At 40.1% G+C, this 19,580-nt stretch overlaps 1 protein-coding gene and 1 long non-coding RNA gene across 2 annotated transcripts in view; one reads left to right on the forward strand and one right to left on the reverse strand.

Moving 5' to 3' along the window:
• Nucleotides 1–19,377, reverse strand: part of LOC105499081 (uncharacterized) — a 42,127-nt gene extending 22,750 nt beyond the window's left edge. The window contains exon 1 of the long non-coding RNA XR_011625315.1: nucleotides 19,151–19,377. This is a non-coding gene — a long non-coding RNA (uncharacterized lncRNA). The remainder of the gene's footprint in view (nucleotides 1–19,150) is intronic.
• The window catches only part of LOC139364036 (collagen alpha-1(I) chain-like), an 88,552-nt gene that overhangs the window by 58,463 nt on the left and 10,509 nt on the right, over nucleotides 1–19,580 (forward strand). The window lies entirely within an intron of this gene.

Genomic DNA, 19,580 nt, shown 5'->3' on the forward strand with positions numbered 1-19,580 from the left:
CTACCTCTGAGGACACACAGGGAAGGGCGTGCTGAAGCTCCCGGGTTTGGTAACAGGCATGTAACGAGATTCACAGAGAAGAGCAGGTTTGGGTGAAAGATGGTGAGTTCACACATGGGCACTAAGGACTTTCATTTCCACATGATAATGACTGGCAAATCCCCCAAATAAAAGACCAGAGCAGAAGCAGGGGCCAGAGTCTGAGAAGGGGACTCAGAAGCCAGGCCCAGAGCGGTCCCCGAAGTCCTGTGAGTGGATGAGCTTGCTAAGGACATTCAAACAGAAAAGGAGAAATTAGTGAGATTAGAAGCTCCCAGAGATCTCATGAATTACAGTCTGCAGGAAGAAATAAAATAATAGAGGAGATGGAGCTGAAATCATCAGAAAAGTTTGCAAGCCAGGCCAGTGCCCAAGAAACAAGGCCAGAGGGGGTTCTTCGAAGCAGATGGGCACAGTGACAAGTGCGGTAGAAGGTAAGGCAGCCAAGCCAGAAAATGGCTTTGACCTGGCGCTGAGAGACGCTGGGGCGAGTTGCTCAGTAGCGTGATGGAGGTGAAAACTGTCCCCCAAGGGCTAGGGAGTCAGGGGGTGGGAGGGGCGGAGGCCATACAGGGGTGGGGGGTGGGGTGGTAGATGGAAAGGGAAATGTGGGAGAAAGGGAGAGGCTGATAATGCTGGGGGACAGTGGATGACTCGCCAAGTCCGCCAAGTGCAGGTTGGACTGCAAAGGAAAGCGGCAAGAGAGGAGAAGGGGGAAGATATGAAGGCCCCAGATAAGATGGAGAGAAGAGAAAGTGGAGAAGGCTTTCCTTGGCTGTTCTTGACTGTTTTACAAAACCGAGCGGATGGTAATTTGATAAAAACGGAGGGGGCAGAAATGTCCCTGTGGGCTTGAAGGGACGCTCCCATTAGACAATACACAGTCAAGAAAAGATGAACAAAGTTGAGCACTGTGCAGTCACTCGGGGCCAAATTATAGTTAACATGAATTTTGGGAATCCAAATAACACAGATTTGTGACTTTCTTCAGAAATCCTTGGGCGAGAAAATGCAGAAAATAATTGGGTTGGAAAGCAACAATTCTAAGGCCCCCAGAGAGTCTAGTGGTTTACAGTCATGACCATGGGGTCCAGCCTGGGCAGAGGGGAAAGTGAGGGCGGAAAGGGGAGGAAAAGCCAGGAGATCAGGGAAGATTTTAGGGACAGCAGACTCTGAACTGAGCTGAATACCTCTCTTCCCTTAGAGGGAGATGCACCACTTCAAGGGGCAGTGAGGCTCCTCTCCTTCATGTTTGCTTGCTGGCGGGTGAGCAGGAGAGGTTGCCCAAGTCGTCACAGAGATGCTCATACTCCTGGTGGTGGTTCCCCTTACCCATGCCCAGGTCTCTCTTGTCTTATACCAATGTCTACCCCACAGAGAGGCTGCTCCCCTAATTATGGAGTACAGATTGACTAAACCATACCCTCAATGTCTGTCAATGCTGATAAACTACCAAATGGATAGAGGTGATTAATAACAGTACTCCCCTAATGATGATACGATCTTGCACCAGTGTTTTTATATATATATATGTATGTATAGATGTATGTATGTGTATATATGTATGTATATATATATTTACACACACACACACACACACACACACACACACACCCCGAGTCACTGGTCTAATCTGTTTAGTCTCCTGGAGAATTTAAGTGGCAGCAGGGGAAGAGCTGTGCCTTTTGTGTGTCCTGAAAGGCACGTACGCCCCTGCAGCCTGCGGGTTAAGATGGAAGATTATAATTAATCACAAAGATGTGGCTGAACGCGCTGTGTTCTTCCTTCTGCTGCTTCCTGCTGCCAGGGGAAGAGCCAGTGGCCTCTAAGCGACCCGTGAGAGCAGCTCCGTTTGCCGCGTGCAGCACTGGCTTCAGATCCTTCTTCCTCAGTCCTGCCTCCCTGCAGTTTTGGCTTTCCTTTTTCTGTTCTTTTTCTCTTGGCTTGCCAAATTTGGGCTTAGTCAGGGCTGCGGTGTTCACGCTCCTGATGAGCCAGCTCACGCCGCCGCCGCCGACTCAGAGCCAGAGCCTGAGCAGCGGTAATCAGAGCTGAAGACAAAAGCAGGGGCGGAGGCACGCGTCCAGGTGTGCTTTCTGCAGTGCCTCTCTTTGTCCACACATTTCACAGATGCCAGAGGGGAGAGGGCAGGGACAATGCAAGAGGCAGTGAATTCCCTAAGGAAATTACTGTTTCAATAAAGAAAGAAGATTGCAGGCTGCACTCTGTACGTGTAGATGAGTGTGTGCTCATGTTTTAAAACTCTAAACATGCAAATTACTATTTTTTTTATTATACTTTAAGTTCTGGGATACGTGTGCAGAACGTGCAGGTTTGTTACATAGATATACATGTGCCATGGTGGTTTGCTGCACCCATCAGCCTGACATCTACATTAGGTATTTCTCCTAATGTTATCCCTCCCCTAGCCCCCAACCCCCGACAGGCCCTGGTGTGTGATGTTCCCCTTGCCGTTTCCATGTGTTCTCATTGTTCAACTCCCACTTATGAGTGAGAACATGTAGTGTTTGGTTTTCTGTTCCCGTGTTAGTTTGCTGAGAATGATAGTTTCCAGCTTCATCCTTCCTTACGCCTTATATAAAAATTAACTCAAGATGAATTTAAGACTTAAATGTGGCCAGGCGTGGTGGCTCACAGCTGTAATCCCAGCGCTTTGGGAGGCCAAGGCGGGCAGATCACCTGAGGTTGGGAGTTTTGAGACCAGCCTGACCAACATGGAGAAACCCCGTTTCTACTAAAAATACAAACTTAGCTGGGCATGGTGGCACATGCCTGTAATCCCAGCTACTCGAGAGGCTGAGGCAGGAGAATTGCTTGAATCCAGGAGGCGGAGGTTGCAGTGAGACAAGATCGCACCATTTCACTCTAGTATGGGCAACAAGAGTGAAACTCCGTCTCAAAAACAAAAGGAAAAAAGAAAAAGAAAAAAGAAAGACTTAAATGTGAGACCTAAAACCATAAAAACCCTAGAAGAAAACCTAGGCAATACCATTCAGGACATAGGCATGGGCAAAGACTTCATGACTAAAAGACTGAAACACCAAAAGCAATGGCAACAAAAACCAAAATTGACAAATAGTATCTAATTAAACTAAAGAGCTTCTGCACAGCAAAAGAAACTGTCAGAGTGAACAGGCAACCCACAGAATGGGAGAAAATGTTTGCAATCTATCCATCTGACAAAGGGCTAATATCCAGAATCTACAAGGAACTTAAGTTTATAAGAAAAAATCAACCCCATCAAAAAGTGGGTGAAGGACATGAACTGACACTTCTCAAAAGAAGACATTTATGCGGCCAACAAACATATGAGAAAAAGCTCATCATCACTGGTCATTAGAGAAATGCAAATCAAAACCACAATGGGACACCGTCTCACGCCAGTTAGAATGGCGATCATTAAAAAGTCAGGAAGCAAATTATTTTTAATTGAAGTTTGTATCAATCTAATTCCAGATTCATGTGCAATTATAAGAAATAATACAGGCAGGCCACAATAGCTCATGCCTGTAATCCCAGCATTTTAGGAGGCCAAGGCAAAAGGATCCCTGAGCCCAGGAGTTCAAGACCATCCTGGGCAACATAGCAAGACCCTGGCTCCATAAAAAGTAAAAAAATAAAAATAAAAAATAAAAAAATTAGCTGAATTAGTGGCACGTGTGCATAATCCCAGCTACTCAGGAGGCTGAGGCAGGAGAATCACTTGAGCCCAGGAGACTGAGGCTGCAGTGAGCTATGATCATGCAACTGCACTCCATCCTGGGTAGAGTGAGGCCCTGTCTCAAAACAAAATAAAATAAAGAAGAAATAATATAGAGACATCCCATATTCCCTTTCCCAGTTTTCTGTAATGGTAATATTTTGCAAATTTATAATGTAATATCACAACCAAGATATTGACATTGATACAACTCCCCATCAATTTCAGATTTCCCCAGTTTTGTTTATTACACATGTGAGCATGTGTGTGAGTGCATACGGTGTTTAGTTCCACACAATTTTATCACGTGTAGGGTTGTGTTTCCACCACCACAATAAAAATACTGAGATTTTCATCACCACTAGAATTGCTTGTGTTACCCTATTACACCTACATCCACCTCCCCCATACCATTCCCCATTGCCACGCCAGCCTTCAACCTCTGGCAACCACTGTTCTCCAGTTCTAAAGTTTTATTTTGAAAAATGAAATGGAAATGGGAACATACAGTATGAAATATTTGGGATTTTTTTTTCCACTTAGCCTAATTGTCCTGGGATCCATTAAGTCATTGTGTATATCAATTTGTTCCTTTGCATTCCTGAGTAGTATTTCATGGTATGGATGAACCACTTTGTTTAATCATTCATCCTTTCAGTCTGCCTGTATCTGCCAACCTCTGTCTTGTTATTGCTGTGTTTAAATTACTGATATTAATAAGTATTTATATGTTGATGCTTAAGTCTATCTTTTTAATTATTTGTTTTCTGCTTGATTTCTCTGGTTCTTGTTCCTCTGTTTATTTTCTTACCTTCCTTAGGTTATTTGAATAATTGTTTTGGATTCTACCTTGATGTATTGTTAGTGTTTTTGTGTTTTGAATACATTTCTTTGTATAGCTTGTTTTTAGTGGGAACAAAGATCTTACCATGTTGTCCCCATTGGTCTGGAACTCATGGGCTCAGGTGATCCTCCCGCCTTGGCCTCCCAAAATGCTGGGATTACAGGCATGAGCCACCATGCCTGGCCGGCTTGAGTATTTTATGGTGTTTCAATCATCTAATGTGATTTAGAAAAACCATAAGAAGGATAGTCTTTTGCATGTACTCATATTTTTATTTCTTAAAAAAATTTTTTTTTTAGAGACAGTCTTGTTCTGTCACCCAGGCTGGAGTCCAGTGGTGCAATCATAGCTCACCACAGCCTTGATCTGCCTCAGCCTCGTGAGTAGCTGAGACCACAGGCATGTGCCACCGTGCCCGGCTTCCATATTTTCATTTCTGTTGTTTCTTCTTCTATTCTGATGCTTCCGGATTCCCTCTTACCAGTTCCTTGCTGTTTGATAAATTATCCAATCTTTAAGGCTAGGTCTGCTAGGCACAGATTTTTCTTTCATTTGAGAACATCTTTATTTTCTCTCCATTCCTGAAGGATCATGTTCCCAGACATACAATTTGTGGTTGAATTTTCTTTTCACTTCAAATACTTGAAAAATGTTGTGCCATTTTCTTCTGGGTTCCACTGTTTCAGATGAGAAATCTACTGCCATTTCAATCATTCTTCCCCTATGGGTGATTTGTCATTTTTCTCTAGTTTCTCTCAAAATGTTTTTTCTTTGTCTTTGGTATGGATTTTCTTGGCTTATCATATTTGGGATTCACTCAGATTCTCAAATCCATAGGTTTGTGTGTGTTGCCAAACTTGGGAAGTTTCCAGTCTACTCCTTCTTTCTTTCAGCCCCACTCTCTTTTCTTCTCTTCATCTGAGACTCTGATGACAGAAATGTTAGATCTGTTTTACAGTGCCATAGGTCCCTGAGAATATCCTTAATATTTATTAAGGATATTTTCTGATTGTTTAGATTCGTTACTCAAATTAGGCAAATTATATCCTCAAGTTCAGTGATTCTATCCTCTGTCATCTCCATTCCACAATTAAACCCATCTAAGAAGTTGTCTTTTTAAGTTTCTGTTATTATATTTCTTAGTTCTCTAATTTCCATTTGGTCCTTTTGTGTAACTTCTGTTTCTTCGCTGAGATTTTTAAAATTGTTTTTATTTGTTTAGCCGAATTTATAATTGATTGTTGAAGCATTTTTGTTGCAACTGTTTTAAAATCTTCATCAGATAATTCCAAATCTTATTCATCTCAGTGTTGATGTCACTGACTGTTGACTGTCTTTTCTTATCCAAATTGTGATTTTCTTGGTTTTTGGCAAAATGGGTGATATTTTATTGTATCCGGAACATTTTGTCTATTATATGAAGAAACTCTGGATTCTATTAATTTTTTTTTTTTTTTTTATTTTAGCAGGCAGTCACTCTGTTTAGGTTCAGCACTCAGGTCCTGGATTACTTTTGTGGGCTGTGGTTCTAAATCAGTTATATTTCAGAGACTTTGGTGTTTGTTTATCTATGAGGGCTGGGAATCCCACTCCCTGCTGGTGCTGCTTGAGGAATGAACAGGTTCTCCCAGGCTGGGCTATCAAGTGTCTCTTGGAATAGGATGGGAATCTCAGGCCAGTGGGTACGAAGGGGTTTCCTGGGCTGGGCTACTTGTCATAGTGGCATCCTTCTGCTGGCTCTGCCCACCCACCAGGCAGGCGGGGAATCTCGGCATAGAGGGATCCCTTGTTTGTATTTTCCCTAGACTGTAGACCTATGGAGGTAAGATCAAGTCTGCCTGTAGTTGCACAGCTGTAGCTCCAGTGTGAAGCACAGAATATAATGTGTAACAGGGTGTGTGTGCTGGGCTGGCTGTGCTATTGTTCTCCAACACCCAAGGCCTCTTTGTAATTTGGTTTATCCATATATCTCATATGGGTAATGAAATGCAAGCAGGAAAGAGTATCACTTACAGGTGAAAGCTTTGAGAGCCAGGAGAACCTTCGCTCCACACTCTTTCCTGTGTCATCATCACTGACAATGTTTCAGACGGTAGCTGTTCCATCAACCCGCATCTCAGAGTCCCAGAGTAAGAATGGAGACAGCTCGAAGCAGAATCCCTGCAGATCTTGGAGGGCATATTATGTGAGTCAGCAGGAAACTTTGTGTGTGAATTGCAGAGATTCGGGAAGTTGTTTGTCACCACAGCATCACCTAGCCCATCCTGCAGTGAATTTTGCTTAAAGGAGAAAATGAAGAGGCAAATTTTGTTGGCTCTGGAGAGTACTAGAAATGTATAAAACCACATATCTTAAAAATTACATTCATTAAACATTTTAGTAATTCAGCTTGTATCCTCTTGTTACACGTTAACAATTGGGGCTTTACTCTAGGGAAATGAGAAACCACAGTTCGGTTTGACAGCGTCTGTCAAAGTCACCCAGAGTACCTGGGTGGTCTGTGAGGACGTTTGCAATACAGAGTGTTTACCGTTAAGAGAATCCTGGGGATCTGGACATTTTCAATTGCCAGAGAAAAGGTTCCTTTCTGTCTGCACCTCCAGGATGGATTCTAACACTAAGGATTATTGACTTGGTGGCTTTGTGCTTAACTCCAAATTATTTGTTCATAGATTTTGCATTTATTTGTCATTCTTCCGTAAATTTCTGTCTCCATTTAATAGCCTTGTATTGAGATCTCCATAGGCCAGTAATGGAATCAGCTTAACTTGAACCAGACCATAATACAGCCTCTGGGTGTGAACAAGGCCACAAGCAAGGAAACTGAATACATCCTAGAGGAAGGAAATTGAGTTTCTGCTGAGGACGTTTAGGTAACATCACAGCTCTTGTGTTATTGCCAGATGATGTTTCTTAGATTAAGCTGGCCTTGACACTTTCTCCAATGCTCTTAATACAATTTATTACCGAGGAAAAGATCTTCTGGTCATTTAATAAAGATGCAGAAATACTTTCTGTCAAATCGCGAGGAAGGAATCTGTGTATTTTTACAATATTGAATTGGTGAAAGTGAAATCCCTTTAAAATGAAATTAGAATGACTCATACACCCCCTGAATCATGTAATACAGAGACCTGTGGCTAGTTAAACCCCTGAAACCAATTATCCATCTATGGCTGTCCCTAAGCACCCTTTTCTATTGAGGAAACACCCGTGGCATCCAGCCTACTGTCTTTTTTCTCTTCGTAGCTTGATTTTCTGCCTCCTATCACCTGTTTTTATTCTTCACGTCTCAGTGTCCCTAAATCTAGTGACAGAATAGTTTTTTCATCTGTACCTATTGGTCTTTTTCTGCTGTTCTAATCAAGGCATACTGTAAACTTTTTATTTTAAGAATTGTATTATTCTCCAGATAGTTTTCAAGCCTATTGTATAGCTAGACAGAGGGATATGGGTCTAACTTATGTTACAATGCCATGAACCCTCTGTTCTTTCCCACTCTCAGCAGTTTTTCTGGAACAAACTCTCCTCAGATTACTGTAAACATTTGGTTAATTTCAAGATCTCCTAAATAACTGATTTTGACAATTTTGGCTACTGTGTTTATTGCTCTGATGGAAAGGTAGATTTATAGGGATTGTCAACCTACTATTCTGGTGGTAAAATTTTAATAAGTTAAATTATAAGGGAATGTACCCACAAAGATAATGCATTTTATTTAATAAAAATTTGCTGAGCAGCCAGTATTTACTGGGCAGTGTCCTAGGCACTGAAGATTCAAGTGTGAGAAAGAAACACTTTTGCTAACATTTGGCATTTGCTAACAAAAAGTTTACTATTTTCAAAGGAAATAGACTCACAGACAGGAAGAAGTAAGCTGAGGAAGGAAATGAGTCTTCCCCTTCAGGACTGAAACAGGGACAGTTGGCCAGAGAATGGAGTAAAGAGGCTGACACATCCACTTCCATTTACATTTTGGCCAAGCCAGAGAATAAAAACTGTAAGGTCATTGTGAGAGTCCTTCCACATTAAACTTTACCCCAAATTTTCCATTTTTCAGTTTATTTCTCTTAATTTCCATCTGGAGAATAATAAAAGAATCAAATGGCAACTGCAGAGCTAAAACTATCATAATGAGGCTGGGTGCAGGGGCCGATGCCTGTAATCCCAGAACTTTAGGAGGCCAAGGCAGGTGGATTACCTGAGATTAGGAGTTCGAGACCAGCCTGGCGAACATGGTGAAACCCCATCTCTACTAAAAATACAAAAAATTAGCCAGGCATGGTGGTGGGTGTCTATAATCCCACCTACTCGGCAGGCTGAGGCAGGAGAATTGCTTGAAGCTGGGAGGCAGAGGTTGCCGTGAGCCGAGATCACACCATTGCACTCCAGCCTGGATGACAGAGCAAGACTCTGTCTCAAAAAAAAATAATAAATTAAAAATAAATAAATAAAACTATCATAATGAAATGTAAAATTTCTTAGAGGATTTCAACAGAAAATTTAAGCTTCCAGAAGAAAGAATCAATGAATTTGAAAATAGGTCAATTCAGATTATCCAGCCTGGGAAACAGAAATATAAAATAATGAAGAAAAATTAAGAGTCATAAATACCTGTGGGACACCGTCAAGCATACCAACGTACCCATAAAGGCAGTCCAGGCATGAGAGAGGTGAGAAAAAGGAGGAGAAGGAATGCTTGAGGAAAACAATGCCCAAAACATCCCAATTTTGATGGAAGCATTTATGTTCATATCCAAGAATATCAAATTAGATAAACTGAAAGAAATCTACACTTAACATATAATAGGCAAAACTATTAAAAGACAAATAAAGAATCCTGAAGACAGAGAAAAATGACTCATTACATGCAAGTGGTCTATAAGATTAATAGCTAGCTTTCCATAAAAAAATCATAGAGATGAGAATGCCATGATTCTCATGACTTATTCAAAGTGCCAAAAGAAAAAGAATGTCAATCAAGAATTCTATATCCAGCAAAACTATCCTTTATATATGAAGGATAAATTAAAGCAGCTGTAGATTTTAAAAAACTGAGGCCAGGTGGGTGTGGTGCCTCATGCCTGTAATCCTAGCACTTCAGGTGGCTGAGGTGGGAGGATCACTTGAGGTCAGGAGTTTGAGACCAGCCTGGCCGACATGGTGAAACCCCATCTCTACTAAAAGTTAGCTGGGTATGGTGGCAGGCACCTGTAGTCCCAGCTACTAGGGAGGCTGAGGCAGGAGAATCACTTGAACCTGCAGGGCAGAAGTCGCAGTGACCTGAGATCACACCACTGCACTCCCACCTGGGCAACAGAGCAAGACTCTGTCTCAAAAAAACCCCCCAAAAATCGAAACTGAGAAAGTTCTGTGGTAGTGGACCTGCCCCCCAAGAAACACTAAAGGAAGTGTTGCAGGCTGAAATTAAGTGATATTTATTAGTAACTTGAATCAACATGAGTTTGTAACACTTTACTTTCTGATTTAAAAGACAACTCCATATAGCAATAATTATAAAACTTTGTTGATAAGCTTATAATGTATATAGTTTCCATGATGCACAATTAAAGGAGAAAGGAGCTATATTTAAATGAAGCTTTTGAACACCATTAAAATTAAGTTAGTTTAATATGAATGATACTGTTATTATGTTATTAATCACTCAAAAATAACTCAAAAAATACATAGTAAAACAAACAACAAAGAAATTAAAGTTGTACACTAGAAATATGTATTACTGTAATAAGATATTAATGGGCATGTACAGGTACAGAAACGATAAAGCATGTGGAAAACAAGTAGAAAGATGGCAGATATAAATCTTACCTTATCAGTAACTACATCAAATATAAATGATTAATTAATACTTCAGGCAAAAGACAGAGACTGGCAGAATAAATAATATTATACAATTCTATTCTGTCTATAAGAGATGCAGTTTAGATTTGAAAACCTAATACATTAAAAGTAAAATGATGGACAAAGGAATACAATGCAAGTAGTAGTCAAAATAGAGCTGAAGTGTCTATACCAATATCAAGAAAAATAGTTTTTAAGACAAAACTTGTTACTAATCACAAAGGATAGTGACAAAGTGGTAGTGATCCCACTGGGAAACACAATAATAATAAACATATCTGTACCTAACAACACAAATTTTAAAATACATGAAGCAAACTGACAGAAGGGAGAAAGACAATTCAGCAATGATTGGAAACTTCAATATCTATCTCACTTTCAATAGTGGATAGAACAAATAGGCTGAATATTAAGGAACTAGAACATTTTAACAACACTGTGATACAAATAGACCTAATTGACCATTAAGTATATAAAGCATTAGGTAGACTATGCAGGAAAAATAAAGAGAAGACTCAAGTCTTAAAATCAAAACCAACCTCACAGAAATAAAAAGATTATAAGGGAAACTATAAAAACTATGCCAGGCCTGGCACGGTGGCTCATGCCTGTAATCCCAGCACTTTGGGAGGCTGAGGTGGGCAGATCATCTGAGGTTGGGAGTTTGAGACCAGCCTGACCAACATGGAGAAACCCTGTCTCTACTAAAAATACAAAATTAGTTGAGTTTGGTGGCACATGCCTGTAATTCCAGCTACTCAGGAGACTGAGGCAGGAGAATTGCTTGAACCTGGGAGGCGGAGGTTGTGGTGAGCTGAGATCGTGCCGTTGCACTCCAGCCTGGGCAACAAGAGCGGAACTCCATCTCGAAAACAAAACAAAACAAAACAAAAAAACTGTGTGCCAACAAATTAGATAACCTGGATAAAATGGACAAAGTCCTATAAGGATGCCAAGTGCTAAAACTGACTCAGGAAGAAATAGAAACTATAAATAGATCTATTAAAAAGTACAGACATTGAGTTAATAATTTGAAAACTTCTCACAAAGGAAATTCTAGGCCCATGTGGCTTCACTGGCAAATTCTACCAATTATGCAAAAAAGAATACTCATCTCCTACATACTCTTTCAAAAAATAGAATACCCATCCCCCCAACTCTTTCAAAGTGGGAAGGAACTTACCCACTTAGCCTATTAGGACAATATTACCCCCAGTACTAAAACCAGACAAAGACAGCATAAGAAAACTACAGACTGATATCCATTGTGAATATTGACACAAAAATTCTGAATAAAATACTAGCAATTCACATCCAGAATATATAAAAAGATAAGAATGACCATGACCACATGGGAATTTCCTCAGGATAAATGTTGGCTTAACATTAAAAAAACAATCAACTTAATATACCATGTTAATAAAATAAAGAACAAAAATCGCATGATAATTTAAATAGACACAGAAAAAATATTGGACAAAATCCAACAGCCTTTCTTAAAAAAAAACACTCAACAAAGAGGACACAAATTCCTCTTCCAAATAAAGAAGCCTATGAAAAACTCACAAGTAATATCATACTTAATGGTGAAAGACAGAATACTTTTCATATAAGATCATGAACAAAACAAGGATGTTGACTCTCACCATTTCTATTTAACATTGTACTGGAAATTCTAGCCTGGGCAATCAAGCAAGACAGAGAAATAAAATGCTTTCAGAGTAGACAGAAAGAAGTAAAACTATTTCTATTCTAGATGATATGAAAATGCTAGAAATAATATCTTTTAAAAGCTATTAGAACTAGTAAACAAGTTCTCCTACTTTGCAGGATACCAGGTCAATATACAACAATCAATTGTATTTCTAGGCATTTTATGACCAATATGAAAATGAAATTAAGAAAAACAATTCTATTCTAATAGAATTAAAAAGATGAAATAATTTAGGATAAATTTAGTCAAAGCAGTATACAAGTTCAAGACTTGTACACTGCAAACTAAAAATTGTCTTTGAAAGGAATTAAGACAAACTTAAATAGGTAAAGAAGCACTCCATGTTCACAGATTGAAAGACTTAACATTGCTAAGACAGCAATATTTCCCAAATTGATTTGTAGGTTCAATGTAGTCTCCATCAAAATCCTAGCTACCTCTTTTGGACAGAAATTGACACGCTTATCCTAAAGTCATAAGGAAATACAAGAGAGCCAGAAGACCCAAAATAATCTTGAAAAAGAAGAACAAATTTGAAGGACTTACACTTTCCAGTTTCAAAATGTTCTACAAAGCCGTGGTAATCAAGACAGCATGGCATTCTCATAAAGACAGACATACGAATCAATGGGACAGAATTGATCATCTAAAAATAAATCTTCATTTTTATGATCAAATGATTTTTAATCATGATGCCAAGAAAATTTAGTGGGTAAAATAAGTCTTTTCAACAAATGGTGTTGGGAAAACTGGATGTCCACGGCAAAAAATAAAAGTTTAACCTGTACAACATGCCATATACAAAATCTAATTCAAAGTTGATCATAGACATAAAGGTAAGAGCTAAAATTATAAAATTGAGAAGAAATAGAGAAGTAAATATTTATGACCTTAAGTTAGGCAGTGATTTTTTAGGTATGACACCAAAAAGCACAAGCAACCAAAGAAACTAAATTGGACTTTCTCAAAATATCATATTTTGTGCTTCCAGGGATACCATCAAGAAAGTGAAAAGACTACCTGCAGAATAGGAGAAAATATTTGAAATGATATGTCTGATAAAGGGCTTGTGTCAAGAATATATAAAGAACTCTTACAGCTCAACTAATAGACAACCCATATTTTTTAATGCGGAAAAGATTTGTCTATACATTTTTTCCAAATAAGATATATGATTACCAATAAACATATTAAATGATTTTCAACATTATTATTCATTTTTCATTAGGGAAATACAAATCAAATTTTCAATGAGAAAACTGCCCACTAGGTTGGCTGAAATTTAGAAAGTAAACATTAACAAGTATTGGCAAGGATGTGGAGGAATTGGAATCCTCATATATTGCTGGCATGATTTTAAATGGTAGAGAGAACAGTTTGGCAGTAGCTCAGATGTTAATTATAGAGTTTTCATATGATCCATCAATTCTACTCTCATGTATGTACACTAGAAAAATGAAAAATAAAAATGTCCACACAAAACTTGCATATCAATGTAAACAGCAACATGATTTATAATAGTCAAAAATGGAAACAGCTCAAATATCTATCAAGTGATGAATGGATAAACAAAATGAGGTACAGTCATACAGTGGAATATTATTTGGTATTTAAAAAGGAATGAAGTACTAATACATGATCTTTCCTCTCTGCCTCTGCCTCCACCCAGATAACAAGAATGACCCCTTCAATGACTATGTGGGTCGTGAAAACTGGAAGAATCTTTCAGTAGTTTCTGTCTGCCAACCAGGAAAATTTTTGATGATTAAGAGCCCCTCTGCCTCCTGAAACAGAAAGGGAATACCATAAGGTGACAAAGCACAAATGAATATTTAAATTAAATGTGCTGCCGCTTTGTGGTTGAGTTGAAGGTGATCAAATCCAACAGGCTGCATGGTGGCCTCACTAAGATGTTGTTCTGACCTTCTCCTCTATCGCTTTCTCGGCTGAGGCTGTCTGATCTGGGAGGAGAAACAGAGCAGACAGAGCCTAGACTTTTGTGAGACTAAGAGATTCCACTCTGTAGTCTTTTTGTAGTTTCCTGGACCTCTCTTGAATCCCAAGATTCCTTAGACTCCCTGTTATTCCTTGCAGTTCTCTTCTTGGCTGTAGTCTCCTATGACGCATCTGTCCTCTTTGCAGACACAGCCAAAAGAAAGGCATATGTAGTCCCTTACCCTCAGGGCTGTTTTTGATGGGTATCCTCTCCCAGCTGGGTGGTGCTTTCTTGTTTCCTTCCAGATCTGGTTTTCTCTTCCAGGAAACAGTCTTTTTGCTTGTTCCTGGGCGTGGTTTATTTCATGCTGAATCCTTAATTGGCAAAATCTGAGGATACCACTCTCATTGACTTTACCGCAATTCATGCTCTCTGGAGTGCTGAGATGTGGCTACTCTGGCTTCCCTGGCCTCGGCAACTGGCTCTTCCTTGTTGACTGGGCTCTAGGTAAAATTCTGGACCTTCGCGCCATCCTGGTGACAAATCACTTTCCAGGAGCTCAGGAGATACGGAAATGTGGTGTTCATCCCCACTAGAGTTTGCGGACAGAGTCACTCTCACTGAGTGACTTATCGATGGCCAACAGAGAGAGGCATTTTCCTGGGGAAGCTGAGTGGAATAGAGGAGTCTATTAAAAGGATGCTCGGCTAGAGACCAGGCTTGTGACTCTACCCAGGAACGAAAAAATCATCCTTGCTGTCTGTCTTGCATCTCTTTTCTTTCTGATTCATTCTTTTTTTCTATCTGGAGATTAATGCCTGTTTTTTTTTTTATCTTCCCAAGGAGGTGGAAGATGATCTACTGGGGAAAAGGGACTCTCTCTGACCCAATGCTTAGGGTAGACTTTCCGAGTTGCTGAAGTTTGGTCAATGCCAATCCTATGTATGGACTGGGCTGTCTGAAGACTACTCCCGCACATGTAGGGCCATTTGAGGCAGCGGAAATTTGTGAACGGGGTCAACTCTCATTAAATTGTTTTTATTAGAGTGTGCCAGTGTTTAAAAGAGAACACAGGACTTCCATTTTTCACTTCAGTGCAAAAGGAGCTTTGAAGCTGTCACTGTATCCTAATAACAATTCAAAAAACTGACAAACTGAAAAATCAACAGTTCTTCTTAGAGCTATCAGAAAAGCGAGGACACAGGGTAAGCTGCTGTCCCCAAAATTGGAGAGACAGACATGTGGATACAATGAATCTGCTCTAAACAGCAGAAACTCTAGAGCAGAAACTTCCATGGGCACCAGTGCCAACGTGGGAAAAGCTGAACTGTAACTGACAAATTGCCAGAGGTTGAGTGTGGAAAAGATGGAGTTAAAAATTCCAGGAAGACCCAGGTATAGAAGGGCTCTTACACTTCTATGAGGTATAACTACGGGCACTCTCCCAGATTCTCAAAGCAAAGATGAGAGAAAAATTCCCTTATGCCTCTCTCAGGGGGAGGAGAAAAGCAACTACTCTGAAATATGCCAGAGCATCCGTCTTATTACAAGGCCCACCCTCAGAAGAAACTATTTTATCAAAGCCTAAATGCTGGGTTTTTATCAAAACCTAACCTACCCAGGGGGAGGGGAAATACCTAACTCCAGTTACCTGTAACCATCCCGTCCTACCTAAGGGATTGGGGGCAACTGAGAAGCTCCTATGAAGTTCACAGTCCACTTTAGGAAACTAGCAAAAGAAGAACAAATTAAATCCAAAGTAAGCAGAAGATAAGAAATAACAAAATTACAGTAGAAATCAATAAAATTGGAAACAAAATCAGTAGAGAAAATCGACAAAATTATAAGCTGGTTCTTTGAAAAGATCAATAAAATTGATAAGCCTCTGTAGCTAGGCTAAGAAAAAAACAAACTACTGGATTAAACAGTGGGCCAAAGACCTTAACAGATACTTTACCGAAGAAGATATACAGATGTCAATTAAGCATATGAAAAGACGCTCCACAAGATGCCATCAGGGAAATGCAGATTAAAGAACAATGAGATATCACTACATACATTAGAATGGCCAAATTCCACAGCTCTGACAACATCGAATGCTAGTGAGGATGAGGAACAACAGGGACTCTCATTCATGATTGCTGACAATGCAAAATGGTACAGCCACTTTGGAAGACAGTTTGGCCATCCCTTTAAAAACTAAACATACCCTTACCAGCAGTTGTGCTCTTTGACGTTCATCCAAAGGAGATGAAAACTTACGTCCACACAAAAACCTGCAGCTTCATTCATAATTGCCAACACTTGGAAGCAACCAAGATGTCCTTCAATAGGTGAATGGATAAATGAACCGTGGGACATTCGTACAGTGGGATATTATTTAGCACTAAAAATAAATGAGCTATCAACCTATGAAAAGATATGCAGGAAACTTAAACGCATATTGCTAAGTGAAAGAAGCCAATTCAAAAGCCTTTATATGTATGATTCCAAGTATGTGACATTCTGGAAAAGGATAAACTATGGAGATGGTGAAAAGATCAGTTAATGCTAGGGATTTGGGGGAGAGAGAGATGAACAGGTAGAGCACAGAGGATTTTCAGGGCAATGAAACTATTCTATCTGATATTATAATGGTAGATATGTGTCATTATACACCTATCAAAACCCATATTAAACACCAAGAGTGAATCTTAATATAAACTATGGACTTTGGGTGATGATGTGTCAATACCATTTCAACAGTAGTAACAAATGTACCATCCTGGTAGGGAACGTTGGTAGTTGGGGAGTCTGTGCATGTGTGGGGACAGAGGGTATATAGGAACTCTCTGTATGTTCTGCTTCACTTTACTGTGAACGTAAAACTGTTCCAAAAATAAAGTGTATTAATATGAGAAACCATAAATAAAGGAAAATGAAATACACACACACATAGAGGGTGAACACACCCACTTGTGTGACGTCCTCTTAGTTTCTTTAGTATGCCCTCTACAGAGATTACCTGGCATGCTTTCAGTCTGCCACTCACAGCCTTTACAACCTGGAGAATATGGTAGTAAGGTGCTAACAACTACATAGCCATATCACCCTCCCATCAATTATTTAGTCAACAGGTATTTGTTGAGCATCTAATATGTGCCAGCAGTGCCTGGAGGCTGTGGGGTGGAAAAGGAGTCAGCACTCTTTACAGTCCCTTGCCCACAAGGATGCGATCATCTATAATATGGTTTGGATGTTCTTTACAATCTCATGTTGAAATGTGATTCCCAATGTAGTAGGTGGGGTCAGGTGGGAAGTGATGGCATCATGGGGGCAAATCCCTCATGAACGGTTTAATACCATCCTCCTGGTGATAAGTGAGTTATTGCTTAGTTAGTTAATGCACAATCTGGTTGTTTAAAAGAGTCTGAGGGGACCTGCCTCTTCTCTCTCTCTTGCTCCCGCTCTTGCCATGTGATGCGCCTGCTCCCTTTTCCCTTCTGCCACAAATGGAAGCTTCCTGAGGCCCTCATCAGAATCAGATGCTGGCATCACTCTTCCTGTACGTCCTGCAGAACTGTGAGCCAGTTAAACCTCTTCTCTTTATAAATGACCCAGCCATTAGGCATTCCTCTGTAGGAACACAAACAGACTGACACAATCCACTTGGGAAAGAGAATGTCACCCTGCAGCTAGTGGTGAATATGATGATATTACATATTGCTACGGTTGACTGGGGACCAGGATAATAGTTGGTGAGCTAATTATTTGGCACAGGTGATAAGAGTATGAAGATTCAGTGCAGGAGGAAAGACTCATTTGAGCTGGAAAACCCTGAGAAAATTGGCAAGAGCGGGAACAGCTTCACGTAGGCTCCCACAGCTGGTCAGCTCTGCTGACACCATCTTGAAATTCTTACTAGTTTTGGAACAAAGATCCTCATATTTTTATTTTGCACTGGACTCCCCAGATTAAGACCCCTCCTCTCCAGGAAGGAAACGCTTGTATGGGTCATGTCTGATTTAGAAATCATAATTGCTACCACTTACTGTGCATTTGCAAGTACCAGGAAGGATCTTAGGTGCTAAGACCTTATCTCCTCTAACCCACACAAAGGAGAGGAAAACGGAGTTTCAGACAGGTCACCTGAACTCACCCAGTTGGTGGGGCAGGCAAGATTCAAACCCAAGCTCTTTTCTTTTATTTCTGATTCATTCTTTCCAGATTTTTGTATCAGTTATTTACATTCATGGTTCATACTTTGAAATGATTCTTAATTAATTAATTAACTTTTTGAGGCAGGGTCTCACTCTGTGGCCCAGGCTAGAGTACAGTGGTGCAATCTCATGGCTCATTGCAGCCTCAACCTCCTCGGCTCAAGCAATCTTCCTGCCTCAGCTCCCCAAGTAGCTAGGACTACGGGCGTGCGCCATCACACCCAGCTGATTTTTACTATTTGTGTGTGGAGACTGTGGTCTCACTACGTTTCTCAGGCTGGCCTCGAACTCCTGGCCTCAAGCGATCCTCTCACCTCAGTTTCCCTAAGGGCTGGGATTACAGTTGTGAGTGATCATGCCCAGCCTTGAAATGATTGTAAGATGTTTGAGAGGAATAAACCAGCTCACCCCTGTGAATGGTTTAGTTCAGCGGTTCCTAAACATTTTCAGTTCACAGCATCCTAATGTCTTAGTAATCTTATTCACAGGGCCCTGAGGCCACAAGAAATACCTCATAATTCTGTTTATGACCTTGTTGGGTCCAACTACCTTAATAAGTATTTATGTCCTAACAACTTAGTAGCTGGGTAAAAAATAATATGTACAAATTGAAAGAAAATAAATCATATTTTATTGTATTATTAAATAACCACAATACTTACTAATGGTATGTAGGTGCATCAGTTGGGCACTAGCAATATATAAAACCTTGGAATCAGATAGGACATATCACTTTTTCCCCCACAGCTATCACAGCAGTCACCAAAAACCAAGCTTTGCAAAGATATGACGTCATGGAAGGAAATTTAGCAACCTAATGTTAAAACCGATTTACCTGGCGCTAGCAGTTCCTGAGGTGTTTGACAGGCATCATTGTGTTTTCCTCAAGTACTTAAAAATATCCAGGCACTTCTGCGAGTCCCTTGAGGTGCCTGCTCCTCTGTCTGTTTATGCAGAGCAGTGTCCCTTTGCTGGTGGACAGGTTCAGGCAGTGCTTTTTCCTCTGCGTGATGATATTAGATATGCAGAAAGTCATGGATAGGAAGAGCCAAGGAAAAAAGGGGGAATAAAAATAGAATGAACAAAAAAAGGAGCTCAAGAAATGTATTTTTAATGCAGTACCCCAAAAATAAGCTCATATTTTACTATGTATTTGACAGCAGAATACAATTACAACTGACATCAATTATGTTCTCTATTAGACTTTTCTCTACCTTATACATTTAAGTGTAATCCCAAATGGGGAGAGAACCACTGCTTTTTAA

This window comes from Macaca nemestrina, chromosome 7 (genome assembly GCF_043159975.1).
Source record: "Macaca nemestrina isolate mMacNem1 chromosome 7, mMacNem.hap1, whole genome shotgun sequence".
Taxonomy (NCBI): domain Eukaryota; kingdom Metazoa; phylum Chordata; class Mammalia; order Primates; family Cercopithecidae; genus Macaca; species Macaca nemestrina.